The sequence below is a fragment of the Netta rufina genome (assembly GCF_964035555.1).
Source record: "Netta rufina genome assembly, chromosome: 16".
Lineage (NCBI taxonomy): Eukaryota > Metazoa > Chordata > Aves > Anseriformes > Anatidae > Netta > Netta rufina.
Genome location: NC_140140.1, coordinates 14,932,705 through 14,954,868, shown reverse-complemented (window position 1 = coordinate 14,954,868; position 22,164 = coordinate 14,932,705).

Below are 22,164 nucleotides of genomic sequence, written 5' to 3'. Positions count from 1 at the left end.
AGGGATGGACGTGGAGAGCTTCAGGAAGGTTTCCCAAAGCCAGACCAAGCGTGGTGGAGGGCTGGGATGCTGGAGGTGCTGAGCATGGGACCTCAGCTCGGCCGTGCTTGGGGGGCCGGGGCTCAGCCGTGCCAAAACCGAAGGCATTTGCACTGAAATAAATCCTTATGGGGTTCTGCCTTCTGATGCAACGCTCCGTGGGAGGTTTCTTTCTGCCGTCGTTCTGCTCCTTTCAGCTCGGGAAAGAAACAAGGGGGAAAAAGCCATAGGCAGCAAAAACACCGTGGAGCTGCTCGAGTTTAGGGTCCGCCGTCGGTCCCTGGGGAGTGCACAGCAGGGCACAGTGCTGGCTCAGGGCAGGGCTCAGGAGGGCTGCTGGGGTTTTGGAGAGGAGCTGCATTAGGAATAACAAACATCTGAGCTCCTACTCTCATCTGACAATCTCTAAATGGAAGGGAATTTATGGGATGGGAACCGGCAGCAAGGGGCCAAAAGGAGAAGCTGCAAGCAGAGGGGAGCGCATGGGGGGCACAGGGAGCTGTGAAGTCTCAGCCAAAGGAGCAGCGTCCCCAAAAAAAGATGGGGAGGGTGGGAAGAGGATGAGGATGAAGAGGAGCTGCTGCCCCTTTGCTGCTTCGGTGCTGGGTCCAGCTCTGCCCCACTTTTTGCCAACGCAGCACAGGTCCCGTGGGTGCTGGAGTCGGTGTTGGAGAGCATTTTTGTGCTCATCATCTTGGGAATAGCAGAGCTGAGCAAAGACCAGGCGTCCCCCTTCGGAGGCTGAACTGAAAATACTCAGGGAAAAATCCATTTGGGGTCGAGCCGGGGTCTGTCTGCTGGGCTTTGGGCTTTGCAGGCACCTGGAAAAAAAAATGCAGGGGAAGAAAAGGGAGAAAGAAAAGCTCACAACTCACAGCAGCCCCCGGCTCTCCAAAGGACATCTCTTGCTCCACTTGTGGGGTGATAGGGGCCCTTTGCCTCCCTCTTGTCCATTAAATAGACATTTTTATTTTTTAATGAGAAAGATCATTTCAGAATAAATTTGCTTCAAGGCCATGTCTGGCTCCTTACGAAGCAGGAGGTTGATTCTGGTGCCCCTGGGGCCAAATCTTCCCTCGCTGCCTTGGACAGGGCCACCTCTGCTCGGTGCCTGCGGGGTGCCAGGAGGATTTTGCCGTTTCTGACGGGAAGCTGAAGGCTCTGGGAGAGCCTGAGCTGGTCGGGGACCTCAGCCCAGCTTCTTTGCAGTGCCCCTGGGAGTCTGCAGGAGGCACCGGGCTCCTGTTGCAGAACCCTGCCTGGACTGCTGGGGCCCAGCCTTGGCTTTTTGGAGGGATGGAAGCGTGGGCAGAGCTGCCCTTGGTGCGCCGAGGAAGCTCCTGGAGCCAGACAAACACCTCCAGGAGCTGCAGAGCTGCCTCATCCCTGCCACCGGCCCCATGGGTCCCCCATCACCAAGGCTCCTGCCCTACTGCAGCCCCCCCTGCCCTTGCTTTGAGCCTGCGGGTCCGAGAGGCGCTGTGAAGAAGCCCCAGCAGCATCAAATGCTGTCTCCATATGGGATTTGATTTTTTGGGGGGCAAGGAGAGGAGATGCTCGGCAGGCACTTGCTGGGTGGGTGCCTGCCCCCGGGGGGCACGGTGACCTGCAGCCCCCGGAGCACTCAGGGCACGGGCAGGGCAGGCTCCCCCCATCCTATCCTCGTTCCCAGATGTAATTTCCCGCAGCAAAGCAAATGGAAATAAACACATAGCTGGCATTCCTCTCACCCGAGACCTGATTTATCCTGGGAAATGCTGCAGGTGGGTCCCTGTGACCCCTGCCTTGCCTTGGGATGCGCAAATAGTCCCAGCCAGACACCAGCACGGGCCAGGGGCTGCCTCCTTTCACCCAGGGATGGGTTCCTAATGAGACGAGCTCAGCGAGGCAATCAGTGGAGCACACGGAAGATAAGAGACCGAGAGAAAGAATGAGCCATGTCTAGGAATTTTAATTAAACCTGACAAAGCCTGGGAGGAGGATTGAGAGGCTGAGCCCAGCTGGCAGGAGGACGCTGGGCGAGCGGAGCCCGGTGAGCGCCGTCACCTCGCCGTGGTTCAGGAGCACTCATGTGGCTATGGGTGCTGGGTCCTGCTGCTGTGCCAGGCAGTGAGGGACACGGCACCGAGCTGTGACCGTCCTGCACCTTGCACAGGCTCCTTACACCCCGCTAGGGCTGGCCTCACAGCACAGACCTGCCCTCTTCGCACCAGCCCTCCCGGGGCGCAGGGCACAATGCGGGCTCCCCTTGGGGTTGTGAGCGCAAACCAAGGAGGCAAATCGGGGATATGTTCCAGTTCAGCCAAAAAAGCCCTCAGACAGATGCTGAATAAGTATTAAAAAGCAATTTATTTATTTATATTTTTTTTCTTTTACAAACACGGGGAAAATTCCAAGCAGCTGGCGGGGCCGGTGGGTGCGAGCCAACTGCGGCAGCCCCGGGGATTCCCTCGTGTGCTGCTGCTGCCACCCAGGGCGAGTAGCAGCGAGGGGCAGGGATGTGCCGGGTGCCCTGGGCTGTGTCCTGGCAGGGATGGACACGGTGATGCTGAAACCCTCCACGCTCTGCACTGAGCGTCGTGAGAGGTGATTTAACCGCCTGGCGTGAGGATGTGTCCGTGCCCAGCTGGGGAGCTGTGTGAGCAGAGCCGAAGGAAGCAGGAGAGATGCTGGAAAGATGCATTTTACCGTGCAGATGCTGCTCACCTTGTGCAGATCCTGCTGGTTTTTGGCTCTGCCTTTTGCCAGCCCAGCAGACCCAAACCTTCCATCTCCATTACTCTGCTTCGACATGCTGGCCCAGGAGCCTGCGGTGTTTCCCAGCCCCTCGTGTGCTGCTTCGTGCCTCCGTTCCTGGCTGTTTAAGCCAGAAATCACTCCCACATCTGCCCTGACCGGCAGCCGGGTGCCCGCCTGCCCCAGCTCTGCCTCTGCGCCCTGTCCCCGCTGCCTCCGGATGCTCCTTGGGCAGCGACTCTGGGCGAGCCGTGTCCCGCTTGTCCTCAGATACATTTGTTTCCTGAGCTCAAGTTCCAACCAGAGTAATTGCTTCTTGGCTGCAGCTATCGCATTGCACAAAACAATCAAGCTCCATTAATTAGGCGCAAAATGAGAGCGGCGGAGACGCGCGTTTAATCACAGCAATACCCGGGGTAAGATGCCACGGCTTGCTGCCCTCGGGAGAGGTCGAGCTTTCTCCACGTGAGCTTTGGGGGCTCCCCGGTGCCCCACAGGCTCCCCCTGCCCTACCCAGAGCCCTGCACACTCCCAGAGCCCATCCTCGTGTGCCTGGAGCTCTGGAAGTCACTGTGCCCAAATGTTTTGAGTGAGCCTTCTGCTCTCCCCACCCTGCGAGCATCTCAGCTCCGCGGTGTCCTCGGGAAATGCTGGCTGTCACCGTGGCACCCCGGCTGCTCCGCCAGGCACCGCTTGTTTCCAATTAACTCCACGAGCGTGGCTCTGCCTCATTTTTTTCTGCCTCCAGCAGCCCCGGGGCTGCTCAGCGCCTGTGTGGCCAGTCCCCCCCTCTGTGCCTTTGGGACAGAAGTCATGGAAATCCTTCTGGGGTGCAGCTGGCAGCCTGCGGACCGGGTTCCTGCTCCTCAAACTGGGAGCACTGGTGAGCCCGTGGTTGGGCAGAGGAGACTGGTTTTGGGGCCGGGATAGGGCTGGGTAAGGGGAAGGGTTGCAGATGGGATGAGCACCCCCTGCAAAGCCCTGCAAGACCGATGAGTCCCTGCAGCGCGCTGGGACCACCGTGCCCGGTTCCCAGCCCCTTACCCACACATCCCTAACCCCTGTGTGCCCCAAGGAGGGCAGGCCCACTAAGCAGAGGATTTATTGGAGCCCTTTGGCTCAGGGTCCAGCAGCAAAACTCCATCTGCAGGGTTTGCCAGGCCCTCGGGAGGGGAAGCCTGCGCCGTCGAGAGCATCCCTGCCTCCGCGGCGCTGCAGGCACGGGTGGACACGGGGCTGTAATTACATTTCAGATCGTTTGGCTCCTGCTGTGAAATTAATGCTCCTGAAAATGAGGGCTAGTTCTGCTGGAGAGGGAGCTGAGGCTCAGCCCGGGCTGAGGCTTTCCTCGGTCTGGGGGCAGCAGCACGGTGGGTCTGGCAGAGCTGAGTTAATATAAATGAGGTATCTCTTATAAAAGATATAGATCTCTTTTATAAAAAAGCAGAGCTGCTCTGGCAGTGCCCTGCTTGTTTGCTGTGCCCCGGGGGTGGGCAGAGCTGTGCCAAAGCAGAAAAGGGACCACGAGGACAGGCAGGGGGCTGCGCTCTCCGGATTTGGCTCAGGACCTGCCCCGGAGAATTAACCAGGCTCGGTCCTCAGCCACTGACAAATCCGCTGCGAGGCACAGCCCAAAGCCCAGAGGAGCAAAGTGATCTCACTCTCATGTTTTCACCTCTTTTTTTTCATCAGCGACGGACTGGCAGCACCCGTGCTGAACTTTCTGGTGCCGATCTGCGGAGCTGCAGGAGCGATGCTTTCAGGACGCTCTCCTCCCTCTCTCTCTCTCTCAGAAAAAAAAAAAAAAAAAAAAAAAACAAGACGAAAAAATCCCACCAAAACCAAACAGAAAAAAACACAGCAGAAGCTTTTCTTTCCATGTGCTGGGTCAGCACTCCGGCTGCTGTCGGCCTTTTCAATCCGTGCTCCCCCCATGCAGCCCTGCCCTCGGCAGCAGTGCGTGAGCTCGGGCTCCGGCACCCCGGTGATTGATGGCGTTGTGAAAGGGGCTGCAGATGCTGCGGTTGCACCGAGCAGCGGGGAGCTGCTTTCTGCGGCCCACGGAGATGCCATCTGCCCGGGGTTCGCCCCCCCAAAGCCTCCCCCTTCGCGTTGCACAACCCAGCTGAGGCCACCCCGGATTTGGCCCGCTCCTCGGCACAAGCGCAAAGTGGAAGCGAATATTTGGGCGAGCTCCTTCTGGGATGCTGCTCGGGGAGAAACGGGGCAGGAAAGCCCCGGGGCTGGTGAAACACACGTTGTCTGGCCTCATGCGGGGAGGTGGGCTTGCCTGAGCCCTGCGGGGGGCTCTTTTGGCCAAACCGATGGAGCCACCCAAAAACCCGAGCCGCAGAGATGCCTCCCGCCCTCTGCAGGGCCGGATCCGTCATCATTCTCCTTCTCCGTATTTAGCTCTTTTTATTTCTTCAAGGGATGTGGTCGAGATAGAGATTTCCAGCCCGGAGCTTCTTATTTACCCGCAGATGGCTTGGGCAGGAGTTTCCCAGGAGGATAGGAGCCCATCCGCCCCCTCCAAAGCACACAAATACAGGAAAAAAAAAAAAAAAAAAAAAAAAAAAAAAGAAGCTGTTGCTGTTTCAGAGCGTAAAGCAGCCCTGCTCCAATGCGTGGAGACATCAGACGGATGGAGCCGTCCCTGCTGTCTGCTGCTGGAAGCTTTTTTGTTCAATTTGCGGTACCTGGACTGAGCAATCCGCTGGTATTTGGCGAGGTGATGCCCATCCATCAGCTGCCGCCGCCCTCCGTCCCGGGGAATCAATCCTGCCTAATGTATAAACATCAGACCCGGAGTCTCAGCTGTAGAGGGGAAAGCGGAGCTGTCAGATAAGCTGCAATTAGTGCATTTAGCTGCTTTATTTTCCTGTCGGTTCCCAAACTCCTTTTGCCTGCCTGCTCCTAATACACATTATTAAATCTGCGCTAAATGTTGATTAAAGAAGCTGAAATCCCAGGTGTTTGTTACCCAACACTGCTCTGAGATGTGCTCTCAAACCACCTTATGCAAATTTCATTTTTTTGTCTCTTTTCCTTGTTTTTTTTTTTTCCACCCTTTTAAAGCAGATTCGAGCTGGAGAAATGCCTCTTGTGGGTCGGTGTTCTGGAGATCCCTGCCTCAGCCCTCCTGGCGCGGAGGGGCAGCAGCCACGAGCTCCAGCAGCTCTTTAAGCAAAACGCTGCAAAAGGAACAGATATTTTATTATTAGTCCTGCACGAGAAAACACGGCAATCAATCCCGGCCCTAGACTAAGTCCTTTCCTTTGTAGTTTGGATGTTTAGAAGTAATTTGGGGAGTAATCACTGCAAATGGAAGCATGGAAGTAAATGCCTGCAATAAAACATTGCGGGGGTGACTGTTATCCTAACGATCTTTCCAGCAAACACTACTGAAATATGTTTCCTCCTCTAAACATTGCAGCAGGGCTCGAGCGTTCCCGGCGCTGCCGTGTGAATGGGGTAAAAATGAGCCAGGGTGGTTCTGAGATGATTTTTTTTTTTTTAATTCTTGCAAGGCTGAGGTGGGTTCCCCCCTTCCTCTTACCCAGGATTATGGGGTTGTGCTCTGCTTCCCAGTCCTCTCACGCTCTATTTCACGCCGTGACTCCCCCCTTCCATTAACCCAATATAAATAATTGCTGTATTCTTCCTCGGAGCAAACACAAACTTTGCAAACTGGCAAGAGCATCACAGCAAAGAGCTGCTGGCCCGGTTCCAGTGGCCTTTTCTCTTCCTTCCAGATGGGTTCATCTCTTATTCTTGGTGAATAATTCATCCGGGCACGCCTGGAAATGTTCTCCAGAGGAATTACGAGCGCCTTAAGATCTCCACGGCAGAGCTGCGTGGTGATGGCAGCGAGCAATTCCTCCTGCCCCCAGCCGAGCGGATCCTCGTGGTCCCCAGGGGTGTTTTGGGAGGGGATTGGCAAGGTGGGGAGGGACACGGTTGAGTTCAACCCCTGCATATCTGGAGCTAACTCAGCCAGCGTGCTGCAGAAGGAGATATCGGGCTTCTTTTGAAGGATGGGGGCTTTTTAGGTGCCGCTGTTTGCACGTGGAGCCCGCGGTGGCCAAGCCTTGAGAGCCAAGGGCTTCCCGTTACCCAGCATGCGCAAAGCAAAGCGGAGCGGGTGGAAGCGGTGCCAGCCGACGCTCCCGTAATCACGGCTCCCCATCTGGCCGAACCTGTCAGAAGGGATTGGAGGCCAGAAGGAGAAACTCGCTGCGCTCGTCATCAAAGCAGCCGAAATCCCGGGGCGCTGCGAGCTCTGGGGAACGCGGCGGGGGAAGAGCTGGGGGAGGCTTCAGCTGCTCGCTGCGCCCGGTGCTCCCACGAGCTTCGTCCTCCATCGGAGGCGAGGCAAAGCAGCAAACATCTCTGAATTAAATGCTGCTTAAAGAGAAGGCACAGTGCTTGTTCAGCCCTCGCTGGTCCATACGGAGCAGCTGGGAGCGTGGTGGCAGGAACGAGATGCTCCGCGGGAGCAGGAGCTGGAGGTTTGGTTGGTGGCTCCTGGCAGCTCCCATCACTCAGGGCTGCTCTTCTCATTGCCTGCCCCTGCCAGATGCCAAATTATGAAGGCAGGTGACTAAACACGGTGCTTTCCTATTGATACTTCGCTGCTTTTCAGAGCCAGAGCTGATGTTATCTTCTTTGGGAGCCCGAGGGATGCGCTCCATCCTGCTCGGCACAGGGTAGCCGAGGACAGAAGGGGAAAGCTAAAAGCCAGCAGGTTATTCTCCAAGTGCACCAGCAAAAAAAAACCTATCTTTTTGTTTTTAAAGCAATTTTTACTAGGTGTTTGGTTTGCAGCCAACAGCCTAATGCATCACCGAGTTTAGCTCTGCCTGTTCTGCAGTGCCGTTTCCCAAGAAATCAATGGCCTGACATACTTTGCTGTGCTAGAAAATACACTTTTGCTTGAGTGGGTGTGAAAACTGAGAGCCTGCCAAAACCTGCACAGCGCCGAGGAAAGTCTCTCCTACCGAGCCCAGCATCAAACGAAGGCAAAGGACAAAGGATTTGCCCTGCTCCTCCTGTTCTGCTCGCGGGGGCTGTGGGGTTTTCAATGCTTACCAGAGGGCAGTTTAGCAGAACGAAATATCTTCCATTTTCTGGCTAAAAATAACCCTGTTCTAGCGCGTGGCCGCCTAAATGTGCAGTGCAGGTTGATTTTCTGGCTTTTCTCTGTTGCAATCATCCATAAAGCATCAGGAAAGCCCCAGTGCAGCACCAGGCTGTGCAGCAGTGTCCGTGTGCTCTGTTACAGCCTCCTCCAAGGCGAGAGGTGCCCGACCCTTTCCTGCTTCTTTGGTGAACCCCAGCCCCGCTGGGGAAGCCGAAAATTAAATATAACTCCTGACTTCATAGCAGGATCCCGCGGCTGGCCAATTGTTTCATACTTGGAGAAGGGCCACCGCAAAAAAATAACAGAACAAAAGTCACAAAAACAGCCTCCGAATCAGCCTCCTTCCTGCCCGTGTTTTGACATCGGGGGGGATTTCCAGGAACGGCCAGACTGGTGCCACTGCCTGCAGGGACTGGGACACGATGGAGCAGGGGCTCCCCCTGTGCCATTGTCACCTCCAGGAGCCACCAGAAGCTCACAGCCCACGTCCAGATGGGCTGATCGGTGCTTCCAGACCAAACCCAATGCCACCGAGGTGGTACCTTTCATCTCTCTCGAATGCCTTGGAAATGGAAGGGGATAGCTGGGGCTAAAGCACCCAGACCCCCACTGCCCCTGTTGTCAGCACCGTGTCCCTCTGAGCTGAGATTTCCAAAGCTGCTGAAGGTTTCAGGGAGCTGGTTTTCATTGCAAGGCAGGTGCTGGCTCCCCGGGCAACCCCAAAATCACAGCCTGCTCCCTCAACAGGCTCAGAGGATGCTCGCCGACACCCAGGGGAGCAGAGGGGTCACCCAGGAGAGCTGCTGGTACTTCCCACTCCCTGAACACCACTGGTTTGTGAAGGGCACAGCCTTTCCAGGGCAAATCCTGCTCCCAGCAGTGCAGAAGTGCCGTGTGCTCGGGCTCTGCTGCTCGCCTGCAGCAGCAGCCCCAGGGACCTCGGTCCTGAGCTGTGCAGCCAGAGCTTGGGCAGGGGGCAGGGGCTGGGCAGCAGCTTTGGGCCGTAGCACCGGGCTATTCCCTGCTCCTTTTTCCTCTGCAAGTGCAGAATCAGGCTGGTCAGTGCCGTTTAGAGCAGCTCTCGGCTGCCCAGGCACAAACTGTGCTCAGCCCAGATCCTTTTCATCTGCCCAAGTGGCCGTGACCTGGAGGAGCCCAAGTCCTGCTCCTGCCACCCTGTGACATGCTGGGTGTGCAAACGGGAGCTTTCTAAAGGCTTCTGCAGTAGCTGAGCTAATGCAAAATGGTATTTTTATTCACCCTCCCTCTTGTCCCTCTGCTTTCCTTCCCGTCCTCTGCAGCCTCCCTGCCCCGCCGCGCTCCCGCTTGGAAGAAAACCAGGCGAGAAACATCAGCCTCGAAAAGCTCTGCCCGAGCAGCGAGTGGTTGAGTGAGCCCGGCTCATTACGACGTGTTCTCACCAATTTCTGCTGCCCTCTTATCAGGCCATCAGCCCCAACAGATCACCCTGCAGCTGCCGGCGGGCACCGCCTCGTCGCGGCGGCCGAGGCTCCTGACTCAGGCTGTGGGGGAGAAAGACATTATTCCAGCCCAGCCCTGACCTTTCTCCCCGTGACAGTAATGATGCTCTCTTAAAAATATGTTTTAATTGACCGTGGAGAATGAGCTGGGCTTGGCAGTGGAGGGATGAGGGCAGGAAGGGGAGGAGAGGTGGCACCGGGGTCCCATGGAGAGGGCACAGGGGGCCAAATCCTGCAGACAGGGCAGGGCAGGGGCAGCGATGGGGCTCCCTGTGGGTCCCCTCAGGGATTTCTTTTCTCTCTCAGTGCCTGAACAAGGGCTGCATCCACGTGTGAGCAGAGCAGGGCTCATGTGCATGAGGGCTCTCCTTCCTCCTCCTCCTCCTCCCTGTGCCCGCAGCTCCCTCTCTGTGCCCTGCCTGCACCGTGCCGCTCCGTGGAGCCGTTTCGCCCTGCTCGGGAAGGAATGATCGCCCTTTCCCCAGAAGTGTTTTGCTCAGAGCCACCAAAGCACATTTGATGAAAAACGAGCTGGATCCAAACCTACAGCGACCTTCTCGGTGAGGCTTTGTGAGTCCTCGGAGCCTGCAAGAGAGACGTGCGGGGGTTTGCATGGGAGGCTGCGCCGTGCCACTGCAGCATTTCAAGTGCTTCTGCTCGCGGAGTGGGGAGATGCCTCTGCTCGTGTCTCTCGCTGGGAAGAAAATGCAACAATGCTCTCTAGAGGCAGAAGAAGTCAAGAAGTGGCTCGCTCTCCCCGGCTCCGTGCTTCACCGTGACCTCGCTGCTCTTTGCGGCTGTTTATTTCCCACATCAACAGCAATCTCTGGGCGTTTTTGGCCTCTCGTGTTGTAGCGTGGGTTGTTTGCTTCCCCCAGCCCAGGACAAGCTGATGCAATGATTGTGGGTGCTCGGAGGAGAGGTGGGAGCAGCCCGGGTCAGGGTGTAGCTCCGGGACCAGGTGGCCAAACAGGGCGATGGGGACGGGGACAGGGCAGGATGGGGCTGCAGCATGGTCCAGCATCACCATGGGGCAGGGAAATCCCCCAGGACTTGTTGTGGGGTGGTGGAAGGTCCTCTAAGGGCTGATCGACCCCGGGTGCAGCTGTGGGGAAGGTGGAGCTGCAGGAGCCCAATCATGCAGCAACCACCCCCTAATAAAACCCAGAGGGGGAAGAGGAGCTGGTTTTGGAGGGTGCAGATTTCTTGGGGGCAGAGCTTTGGCACTGGCTCATCTTTGATTTTTATCTATTTATTTATTATTTTTTGGTGAGGAAGGGGCTGGAGCTCTGAAGATGAGAGTGCTTCCCTGGGATGCTGAGCAGAACAAAGGTCAGGGAGTTACTGCAGGAGCTCCTGGGATGATTTAGTAACCTGATGGTCAGCTCCTGTGGGGTTGGACCATGGGGTCATGGTCAGTGGGATCGTTTGCTTCTGTTTGTCATGAATTCTGGGCTCTTGGGCGTATAGGGTTGGTGTTCTGCTGTCTTTATAAAGTTCCTATTACCCCATCTAGGCTCTGCCAGGACCATCAGCAAGCAGGTCCAGATCCCACAGCTCGTACACAGAGCTGGGGAGAAACATGATGTCTGCACTGCTTCTGTCCATAAAAAAAAACAAATCAAAATAAAATAACTCATTTTACTGTCCTGGCCAGTTTCCAGCTCACTTAATTACTTTCTGCTGATCCGCTCTGCAATCCCATATGTTGTTGTTTATATATTTTATTAGCTCATATTGCATATCTTTCACTAACAATGGCCCTATGAATAGCCCAGCCTGCTGAATTAATTGAGCTGATGAAAGGCTCAGGTTAATGTATAAAATGTACTTGGATCCCCTGAATAAAGGAAACAAAGCAAATCCTATTACTGAGCTGAACTGGGTGAATGCAGTGTCCCCAAGTGACCAGGAAGAGATGTGAAGAATTCATGGGGAATTGCTTGAAAAGCCTGGAGAATACCTAGGCTGAGAGTGACTGTCACACAAGCTGAGTGCTTGTGTCACCTGCTGAAACTTGCCTGGGGACTGGTCCAGGTCCTGAGGGTGCCCCGGGCTCCCTGGAAGCTTTGGGTGAGCTTGGAGAAGAGCACGGCCACCATGGCTCTTGGGGCTGGGTTAAATCTCTGCACCAAACCACAGCCTGGATTCGGGCCCAGGTCATGCACAAAGCTCTGGCCGAGAAGTGGAGGATTTTAGGGTTGAGCCTTGCACGCTTTTCCATCTTTCCTGCTGTGTGGGTGAGGATAATCCACCACGGGCATCCTGGGGTATATCTGTATGGCACTGGGGACACCCCAGCCCCAATGCAGGTGGCTTTTGCTGAAGATAAATAATTCTGGTGGCTGTAAGTAGCTACTCTTGGCAGGCTGAAAGCTGCATAAAGCAGGGCAGGTGAGTTTGCAGAACTCTTACTTTCACACCATTTTTCTCAGCCCATTTAATGCTTGGGGTAAATGCAATCACCAGGGCTGAGGGATCGCTGGGCTATGGGCTGGCTGTGCGCAGCTGCATCTTCTCCTTGCTTGGTGCTTATAGGATTAACAGTATACGATGCCACTAGATAACAGGTGATATGTCGGTTTAATTTCCCATTATTCCCATAAATCAGGAGCTCTGCAGTTACAGCCCTGTATTGCAGGAACGATGCAAAGCCCGTGGACATCTCATGGCAGCTTGCCCTGAGTCTGGAGGGGCACTGGGCATGGGAAGGGGGGGGGCTTTGTCCACTGTGCTGGGATGATTTGGGGGGTGCAGGATGTCAATATTTCTTATTTGGGGTGACAAGGAGCTGGAGCCTAATTGGATTTCCTACTGCAAGCCCAGATGCAGCTGATGGCAATTTTGAATAGTGCTGGGTCGGGGCTCTGTCAGCAAAAACACGTGTACGCTGTCACCGCAGGCACCTGGACTTGTCTTGTGCTTTTTTTTTTTTTTTTTTTAATGCCTGCTAACTTTTCTTTTAAAAACCAGGTTCCATATTTCGTGTCTCCTGTTATCCAGGAGACCCGATACGTCTGGTCCTGTCTCGCTGCGTGCAGGCACCGAGGCGAGGAGGGGACGCGCAGGGCTTCGGGTGCAGGCTGCAGATCTGCACGGAAGGGCAGCTGGTGTTAAATTGGGCTAGATGAAAGCATTTCTGCTCAGAAAGCCCTGATCTGGTTTAATTTCACGGGGTTTGTGCTCTGCTGAGCTCGGCTGATGTGACGCGGGTGAGGAAACTCGGCGGCTTTGGAGTGAGGAGGGATCGGAGCCGATCGAATCTGGCCTCCCACGAGCCGTGGCCCCAAGCCTGTTTCTCTTCGAGCTCTTGCATATCTTGCATCTTAATTTCAAGGCTGAGTGATGCACAATAACAACCCCCTGAATGTCCTTCTCAGGTATGGAAATTACCCCTGCAATTAAAACCACGCCGTTCCCAGCTCTGCTTTTCCTTTGCTTCAGCTTCCAGCACGGGGAACTCATGGTGGCTTCCTCTGCTTCTGTTATCAGGAGTGCCCCAGAATCATCTGGGTTTTTGGGGAGGTTTTGGGATGCTCTGGGCATCAGTTGGTGCTGCTGGGCATTGCAAACATCCCAGATTTGTGCCAACATCCAGCCACCCCTTGCAGTCTTAAGCTTGCTTTGCTTTTCCTTCTGTTTCTTCCCCACCTCATTAGGGCTGCGACGTCGCTGTTTAACTGATGTCTTGTTCTGCCTCCGGGAATCAATAGCACCTGCAGCATTCCTGTGATGTGCTGAGGCTGCTGCAGTGTCTCAGCCTCATGGGGGCTGTTTCCTCTGCCCCGTTTTCCCTCGGGGGCTGGTGAATGCCGTGAGGATGCTGCGAACCCTCTGGGATGGATGGGAGGGGATGCTCTGGGCTCTCCCAGCTGCTGATTGCAAGCACGGTGGCAGATGCGAGGAGCAGAGACTTGACCCTGGGGAGTGCACAGAGCCCAGATTTTGGGGAAATCTCATCCCCCGTGGGAGCAGAGTGCTGTCCTTCCTGTAAGCCTGGAGTCTTGCAGGGATGGTGCCGATGATTTCATCTGCAGCAGCTGCTGCCTGCAGGTGTCCTGGGCTCTTCAGGAACCCCCCCAGGGGCTTTGTGCCCCCCAGCCCTGTGCTGAATTGAGGTTTTCCAGCCTGGAGCCAATGCTGCAGGTTGGGCAGGGCTTGAGGGACCTGCAGACACATCCCCTCTGCTCTTCCCTTCAGTCACCCGTGTGCCTAATTTCGCATTCATTCTTATTTAACCCAAACTCTCCCCGATGTGCACGTGAACTGCTTGGGCTGTGGAGAGGATTTTGGTGCTCACCTGGTGAGAAAATGGTCTATGCAGAAGGGCTTGGTCCTTGTAGGGTTTTTTTTTCCACCAGGCGGGGGGTGCCATCCCCTCTCTGCTGCCTGTAGCTTGCTCCGATGCGCTGGTGGCTGCTGGAATCTGATTAGCACAAGTGCTCCTGCCTCTCCTCGGGGATTTGCCGTGTTTCTTAATGCGATGCCCGCTAACGACAGGGGAAGAAGCTCAACTGAGTCATCTTCCCATCGACTGAGGGGCAGCTTGCGTTGCTCTTAGAGCAGTTAGCAGGGGAGGAAACCTCCTCCAAGGAGGGCGCTGCGCTGGGCCCATTGATTGACTGCTAGGAGCAGGAAAAATGGGGAGAAGGGAGTGGGACTGGCACATCTAACACCCCAAGGGGAGATATCTCGTCTGTCTGTCTGTTTGCTGTTGGTCCTGAGCCTGGGGTTCCCAGCTGGGTGAGGACGTGCAGCTTGGAGCAAGCTGCTCTGCCCCTTTGGGGTTCCCTGGGGACGCACTGATCTCCCCCCTCTCTTGTTGCCTCTCTCCACCTTTGCAGCACAACTTGCAAGGGAGAAACGTATCCCCAGGGGTGTCTTTTGCGCAATTCCCCAGGTACGGAGCCCATTCACCCACCCATCTGCATCCCTGTGGGGCTCAGGACCTCTCACTGCTGAGCTCTGCCTTGCCTGGTTGCTCGCAGGGGTCCTCACAAGGGCTGCAGCGATTTCGGGGCACGTCTCTGCAGCAAAACGTGAAGCAAACCCCGACCCCCCCCTCCCTCCCAGGCTCAGCAGCGTGCGTCATCGGCTGTGTCTCTGCAAAATGCCTGCAAACGGGGATGGGGAATGCAAGTCAGATCTCCCCTCTGTCGTAAGCAGCGCTCGCTCTGCATGCAGAGAGCAGATGTCTAGACGAGGAGAAACGCAGCGCAGGCACTGAGGTGATGCCGAGAAGACTCCTTGAGCAAAGTGCTGCTGCCTGCCCTTGTGCTCCACGGGGATTAGGCTAAAGGAGATTTTTTATTTCTTGCTGTTTTTATTCTTGTGTGTGTGTGTGAGAGGTTCTGCTCCAGGATTTACTGTACCCGTAGTCCCTTTGACTGTTTCCAAAGGGCTTATTTAATATCTGCGCATCCTCTGGCAGTTCTTCTTTGGCCTGCCTTGTGCAGCTGTTCCTCTCCACGCTGCAATTTGATATTAAATTTTTACCGTGAGCCCTCGAGTGCTTTTGTGGAACGATCCCACCGTATGATCTGTTCGCGATGATAATCATAACCCTGTGCTAATTACTGGCATCGGAGAGAGCTGTGCTAGGCTCTAAAGCAATTCTCCTTCTCTTTATTCCTCTCTCTCCTCCAGTTCCTCCTCCCTCCTGCGCAGCATCCCTGATCTGTTTTCTGATCATGAACTCCTTATTAGAATATCTTGAGTAAATTGTTTGGGAAAGTGATCCTGTGCGCTGTGTCCCATCATGAGCGACGATTAAAACTTGTGGGGGTCCCTCGCTGGGACCGAGTGCCCTGCTGCAGATTTTGGGAGGGCGTTTTCCGTAAGTGATGCTCCACGGAAGGAGGTGATTTAATTCTGCTGAAGGCATATTTGTTTTCTGTGAGTCTCCCAGAACGGTTCATGAGACCGGTTATCCCAAAAAAACCTGGGACTGTAACAGCACCAGTGCATCGCCTCGCCTCGAGAGCTCCCCATGTGCAGCAGGGTGGGGTGTGGGGTGTGTGGGGAATTTGCAACCCTAAAAACAACCCTGACAATCCAGGATGATTTGCTCCAAAACCATCATATTGTAAGCAAATGGAAGAGGCTGAAGGATGGAGCCTAGGAAAACAGTGTAGTGTCTTGCTAACACGTTCCTCTGCTTCCATTTGGTTAAAAGATTATTTTTTTTTCCCTGTCTCAGCTCTGAAGATGTTTGTCCACCAAGTGGCTGGGATCCCATACCGAGGTCAGCTGAATATTCCCCTTTCCTGGAAGAGGCAAAAGATGTCTAACATTTACTCCGTTCATACTCAATTCTCTTCTCCCTGTTTCTGTGTGCAGATTTCTACGAGCTGTAAGTTAATCAGGATGTTAATTTTAACCTTTTCTTGAAGGATGATCCTCCACCCTTGCCGAACTGCCAGGAATGCTGGCACCCCACGGGCGCTCCCTCTGACATGTTTTTCTCCCTTCACATTTCCCCGTGTCGTACAAGTCTTCGCTGTTCTGCAGCGCTGCTTCCTAAAGGTGCAAATGGAAACCCTGGTGCTCGTTTTACTTGCTTCTGCACGCTGGAATTAACAATTTCTGTTCCGTTATCCCAAAGGGGGATGCTTCACATGTGCAGCTGCTGTCTGCTGGCGGAGCATCCCTCCTGCAGCATCGTGTCTCTGCGGCAGAGAAGGATGGGTGACTTTTTGGGTAATGGCTCGTATGTGGGGAGGACGCAGGGTGGTGATTTACCCCTGTGCGCTCTTGTCTTGCTACCCACTGGTGCCAATTTTTGGCTGAAAGGGCAGGAGGGATGGGTGGCTGCACCTCCCAGGGCTTCGTTAGGATTTTGGGAGGTCAATGGGATGAGTGGTAAAAGGAAGCAGAGCCTCGCCAGGAGCCGAGGCAGCGCCTGTGCTGCTTTCCAGGCACAGCTGCTGTGACTCACGGGATTAGATCACAGATTTGCCTAAGTGACAGCTTTTGTAGTCCTTATTTCTTCTCATTTAAATGATTCATTTGTTTCCCACAGGGTTTTTGGGGAGGCTGCTGATTCTCAGAGGTTTGCCAACGTTGCTGTGATGTCCTTCCCCTAAAGCTCTCGAGCAGCAGGGTGGGACCCATGGTGAGCCCAGGGCCACCATGGCAAGGTGACCTGCAGAGCATGAAGTCCTCCTGGAGCCCCCTGATGTGGGTCCAGGCCCCCAAAGAGATGCAAACACGGGCTGGCTTTGCTTGAAGAAACATCTGAGCAAGAGCTGTGGCTGCCTTGTATCCCCTAGAGTTATTTTTTCCCCCCGTGTGGGCTGTTTATAACTAGAAGACGGAGGAGATGTCCGCCTGCTGGAGCCACAGGTGGCTTCTCCTCCACGTGGAGCGCTGCTGCCACGAAGGAGATCTGCAGCACAGCAACAATGCGGTCCGAAATAGAAGCAGGAGTACAATTGTTTGCACAGCCGAATGCAGAAAATGACGGGAAATGGCACGGAGCCCATTAGTCTGGGGAGAGACTTTGCTTTCTCAGCACCCGCTTACGTCCTCTGACACATGAGGCTGAGCTTCAAAGGCAGCGAGGCTGAGAAAATCAGGTTGCCTACCACGGAAAGGAGAAATGTCTCTATGCTAGCAATGCGTGCCCTCTCTTTTTGCTGCAGGAAGGCTGGGTTTGCCGGGGGGCTGCAGGGAAAGCAGCGTGCAAACACCCCTCGTGTCTCCGGCCATCCACACGCGGTGCTGAGCAGGCGACCCCTGCCCCCGTGCAGCTTAAACCTGGCTGCTCCTCGTTGCCACTTAAACGAGTAAAACCCATCTGTCTGCCAATTTTCCTGGTGGAAACTGTTCAAGAACCAATGCTAAAAGAAAAATGCTTTCAAACAGGAATGGGTGCTTTCCATTTTTTTTTTCCTTCAGCTATTGCTGTCCTATTAAGTACTGGTTACTAATTAGCCCTCGTGTCTCATTAAAATCATAGTGGTTTCTTTACCTACTGAAAATTGTAAATAGCCTTTATTCTGGTCTTTAATGCATGTTGATTGAAGTATTTATTGAATGCCACTTATGCAGCTCTGTGGCTGCATTCATTTGCTTCTTAAGACATTTACTAAACCATTGCTTAGAATTACTCCAACCCATCTGGCCTATTAAGTGTTTGTGCAGAGTGTACCCGCTTTTTCCCATCCACTTCCTCAATTAATATTAAATATTCAAGGGAATTGAATTTTTTTTTTTCTTCCCTGCCATCTGATCTTCCTGCCATCCATCACGGCGTGTCAGGGTAGGACATCACCTAGCGGTGGAGCCCAGGGGCTGGACGTGGGACCTGGAGGTGGAAGCAAGTAACGGGGAACTTCAAGGATATCAAAGTCAAATTATTCCACCCTATTTTGACACAGGGAAAGGAGCCCTGGAAGCAGGGATTTAAAAGCCACCCCGCATCCCTGGGGAGGCGTGAGCACGCAGCGGATTAGAAATGAGCTCTGCTGGTAGCTCTGGGGAGAAGCACTTGTGCTAAACCTGTTGGCATGAGGCATGACAGCTACGTGATTTCACTTCTGTAGTCAGCCTCACAAACAAAACCGAGAACAGAACATGTCACTCGCATGGTGATTATCCAAAGCGGGATAAACTCCGTGCCAGCAGCGGGATCAGGGCTAGGAGTGAATGTAAGTGGCAGGAAAATATTCGCGGGGGGTCGAGGGCAGAAAGCAGCAGCTGGCTCTGAATGAGATCTGAAAAAAAAAAGAGGGGGATCTGGCTTTAAAGCTGTTCCTGGCAGGTAGGGAAGGGCACCTCCTGGCCCGAACCAGCCATGAATCTGTCTGCTGGGGACAGAAATAAGATAGCGAGGAGGAGGATTTACAACAGCTCCTGCTTCAGAACCTTGTCCTCGGTTTTTCAAGCAGCCTTTATTGCGGCGGCGTGGCTGACTTGCAGAGCTGATAAGAAAGCCTCGCTGTATATATTACCCTTTCCACAAGAAGAAAAGAAGCTTCCTGCTCCAGGAGCTAGAAGGCACGCCGTCGTCTTCCCCCGTGCTGGGACCTGTGGTGCCACACGTGCAGGCTTGCAGTGGCTGTGCCACAGGGGATGGGGCTGCTGCTGGGAGCTCTGGGGGTTGCTGAAGGTGCAGAAACTGTCCCACAAGGGGGGATTCTCCCTAAAAAAGCCCTAAATTCCTCCTAACCGAGAGCTCGCCTGCACGAAGGTGCTGCAGGTGGGCTGAGCTGGTGGAGCAGCACTGGGTGATGGTGCTGGGCTGCCGAATCCAGGTTTTGGTTGTGAAATGCCCCCCAGCAACCAGACCGTGGTAAAAAATTGTCTCTGTGCTCTGGGATGCTGCTGGTGCAGTGCCAGAGGGCAGGATCGCCCCGTTGCCATCACCAGCAGCAGAGAGCCCACAGCGAGTAGATTGAAATGCCTTTGTGCCAGTCAAAAGGGACAGGGCTCCCAGTAACAGCCTGATTTTAGTGGATGGGCACATCGGGAAGAGGTGAAGCCTGAGTGCTTGGAGGTGGAAACACTTTCCTCTTGTCCTCCAGCCACATGCCTTTAATCCTAAACTCCAGAGCTCCTAAGCAACCAATTTGGATTTCTTATTTTTTATTTTTTTTTTTCATAGCTTGCCCTAATAAAGCCCAGATAAGTGTTTTCTTGGCTCCTTTGGGATATTGACAGCCTGATGGAGGCAGAGAGCAAAGAGATGTGTCTGCGGGCCCCAGTGAGCACCCCCTTGAGGTGCCTGCAGCCTCTCCTTGGGCTGAAGGTGGGACATGGAGAAGGTCCTCCTGCTTCTGCGTGGCTCTGCTAACAACTCCTGGCATCCTTGTCTTCCTATTCCTATGTGAAATTAGGCTTTCCTGAGGTTGGTTGCTGCATCCACAGGAATGCTATGGGAAACAGCAAGGCAGAGCAATGGGAAAATGGGTTATTTGCAGGATCACCCTGGGCTGGAGAGCTGGGGGGAGCTGTGCTGTGCGGTGAGGGGGGCTTCTCACCGAGCAAATTGTGGCTGATAGGAGCCCCCCCAGACCCCCAGCCCACTGCAAGAGGCTGCCAGCCTTCGCTTCTGCCATTCGTCTTGGTGGTGGATGCTTTTCTTAGCTTCTAGCGGAGCCGTCTCGGTGCTATTTCTGGAGATCATTAGGAGCTCTTGGAGCTTGGCTTTGTCTCTCAGACAGCTTGATTGAGGGAAAGCAAAGGGAGACGGGGCGTTACGGAGTCGTGCATGGGTGCACGCACACGCTTATCGGCGTAAACACAGTGTATAAAATTCAAGTTGATCCAAACAAGGCCATAGAAATGCAAAACAGCCTTGTCCTGCCTCATTATCATGCTTCAAAACCTGCCTGCGCTGTTATCAGCAGGAGCAGCATCTCCCCGGGGACGTGCGCCTGGCTGCGGCCCCTGCCTTCAGCTGAGTCCCCAGGGGCTGCACGGCTGGCTTGGGGGCAAATCTTAGATTCTGGCCAAGATTTTACTTTGCATTTGTGATGGAGCCGGGATGAGGTCAGGGCTGTGTCACTGCATGTGGAGGGAAATTTGTCTCCTGGCTTGCAGACTGCCTGGTGCAAACCACGCTCCCGCTCCCCAGCCTGTTTTGCCAGCATTCATAAACGGATGCCATTGCAGAGCCTGATGGAAATTCTGCTTTTTCTTCCAGAAATAGCAAAGACAGAGTTTAGCAATAACAATGCCTGCTGGAATCAGAGTGACTGACAACAGCCTCTCCTGGTGAGAGACACGAGCGCGGCGTTTCAGACAAAAGGCGGCGTTTCCATTCCTCCCAGAGCTGCAACCTGTATTTTGCAAGTTAAATTGCTCCGATCTGATTGAAATCCACCCGGCTACGAGCTCTCTATTTAGTGACACACTGCTCCAAATTACACACCTGGTACGTTTGAAATTTCTAAATTACTCACGTATTAGAAATTAATGCCTGAGAAGGGCAAACACTCAGCGTGCCGATGGATCGAGAGTTTGCTGCCGCCCCCTCTGGTAATTAAGAACTTTGGGTATTAGTGGTAAAGGGGAGGGCAGGAAAGTGTTGAGGATTGCTTTGCCCTCTGTGGCAGTTTGAGGTTGCAAAACCATGGGGAGTGGGGAAGGAAAACTGCTTTTCAGATCATCTGGGCTTTTGTAACGTGGGGGATGAGTGGTGGAGAGGCCCCCTCCATCTGCGCTGGGGAGAGCCTGGGGGTCTCTTCCCATCCTCCTCGTGCAATGTGGCATCCCAAGCTCGCCAAGGCGACAGAAGGCAAGATTAATCAAGAGGAAGGCTTGTTGGACCTGTGTTGGAAAGCAGACAGGAGGCTCGGTACGCATCCTGTAAACTGAATCGCAACCACTTGCTCTGCATTCTTCTCTCCCACAATAATCACCAGCTGGGGTAGATCTCCCCCAGGACAGGGCGTGCAGCTCCTCCTTGTGACCCCCGCAGGATCCTACATCTAAGCAGATGCAGGTCCTTCTTGCCCACCTGTTTGCCTTCAAGCTGGTGGGTTTCTGGTGCCACCAGTGCTTCAATGGGTACAACCAGGGGTGCCTGTGGGGCTGAGATGAGCTGGGCACAAGCAGGTCTCAAAGGCTCTGTGCACTTTGCTTCTGTCCCTGGGCTTTCAGAAGCTGCCTCGTGTGTTCCCCCTGCTCCTCCTTTCTGCTCTGCATCACCTATGGAGAGGGAAATGCCCACTGATGGGTAGCAATAAATGTGTCTCCACTCCTGCTTGTACAAGCTGCGGTGCAATAATTTGTATGACAAGGGGAGCGGTGATCGTGCCAGGACACAGGGATACAGCAGCCCGGGCTGCCTGCAGGGTTTCAGGTGGAAGGGAAGCTGTTTCCTCCCAGATTGCTCCCATCTGGAAGCTTGCAGGCGGGGATGCTGCCAGCTCTCACCCTCAGCGTGTGCAGCTGCCTGGTTCCCATCCGCGCTGGGTGCAGCGGGTTTGATCCTGACGGGCTTTGTCACTTCCCCCAGCAGTTAAAATGTACCTCTTGGTGAGACATGCCACGAGGAACTGGAGACATTTTTCCTCTTTTCTAATCAATTGTGAGGTTTTTCACCCAAACGGGCGAGCTGTGAGGAATGACAAGGTGTGCTCAGAAGAGCTTGGCTGGTCTTGCCCGGTGCATCGAGCTCAGCAGCAAATTGCACCAGGATTCACCTGCAGGGATAAAAACCGTGCCATGGCAGAGGAGCTGCAGGAACGTGCACGGCAGGAGGTGGTGAAGCAGCCTGGGAAGCTGTGAGCTTGAAGGCAGGGGATGTGCTGAGCTTTCCACGTGGAGCTGTCTGCTCCGGTGGGCTCCCTGCTGCCGCTGGGACGCGAGGCAGCGTTTTGTCCTTCCCTGTATTTTACATGAAATGCTCACGACAAGCATGGAGCGTTTGGCAGCTCTCTGGAGGGGAGCTGCCATTGAGAAAAGTCGGTTTTGAATGAGAGGTGCACATGACAGCTGTCTGTCTCTGCTTTTCATGCTGCTGCTCATCAACTTAATGGCAATAAATGAACTCCCAGGTGTTTTTAACGGCGTCTCTGGGATGTATTTCTGCTTGGGAGCTATTTGGGGAGCCAGAGTTATCTCCTCTTTCTGTTTTTCTCTTGGCGTTCAGGTTTAAAATAGCCTCTGTTTGCCCTGCAGCTCCGAGGATGGATGGGTTAGATGTGCGATCCGGTCCCTGGGCTTCACCGTGCAATTGCTATAGCTTAACCATAAAGGGAGAAATAAAAAAAAAAACTATCTAGCAAACGCACCAGCCATAGCTGTGCCATATAT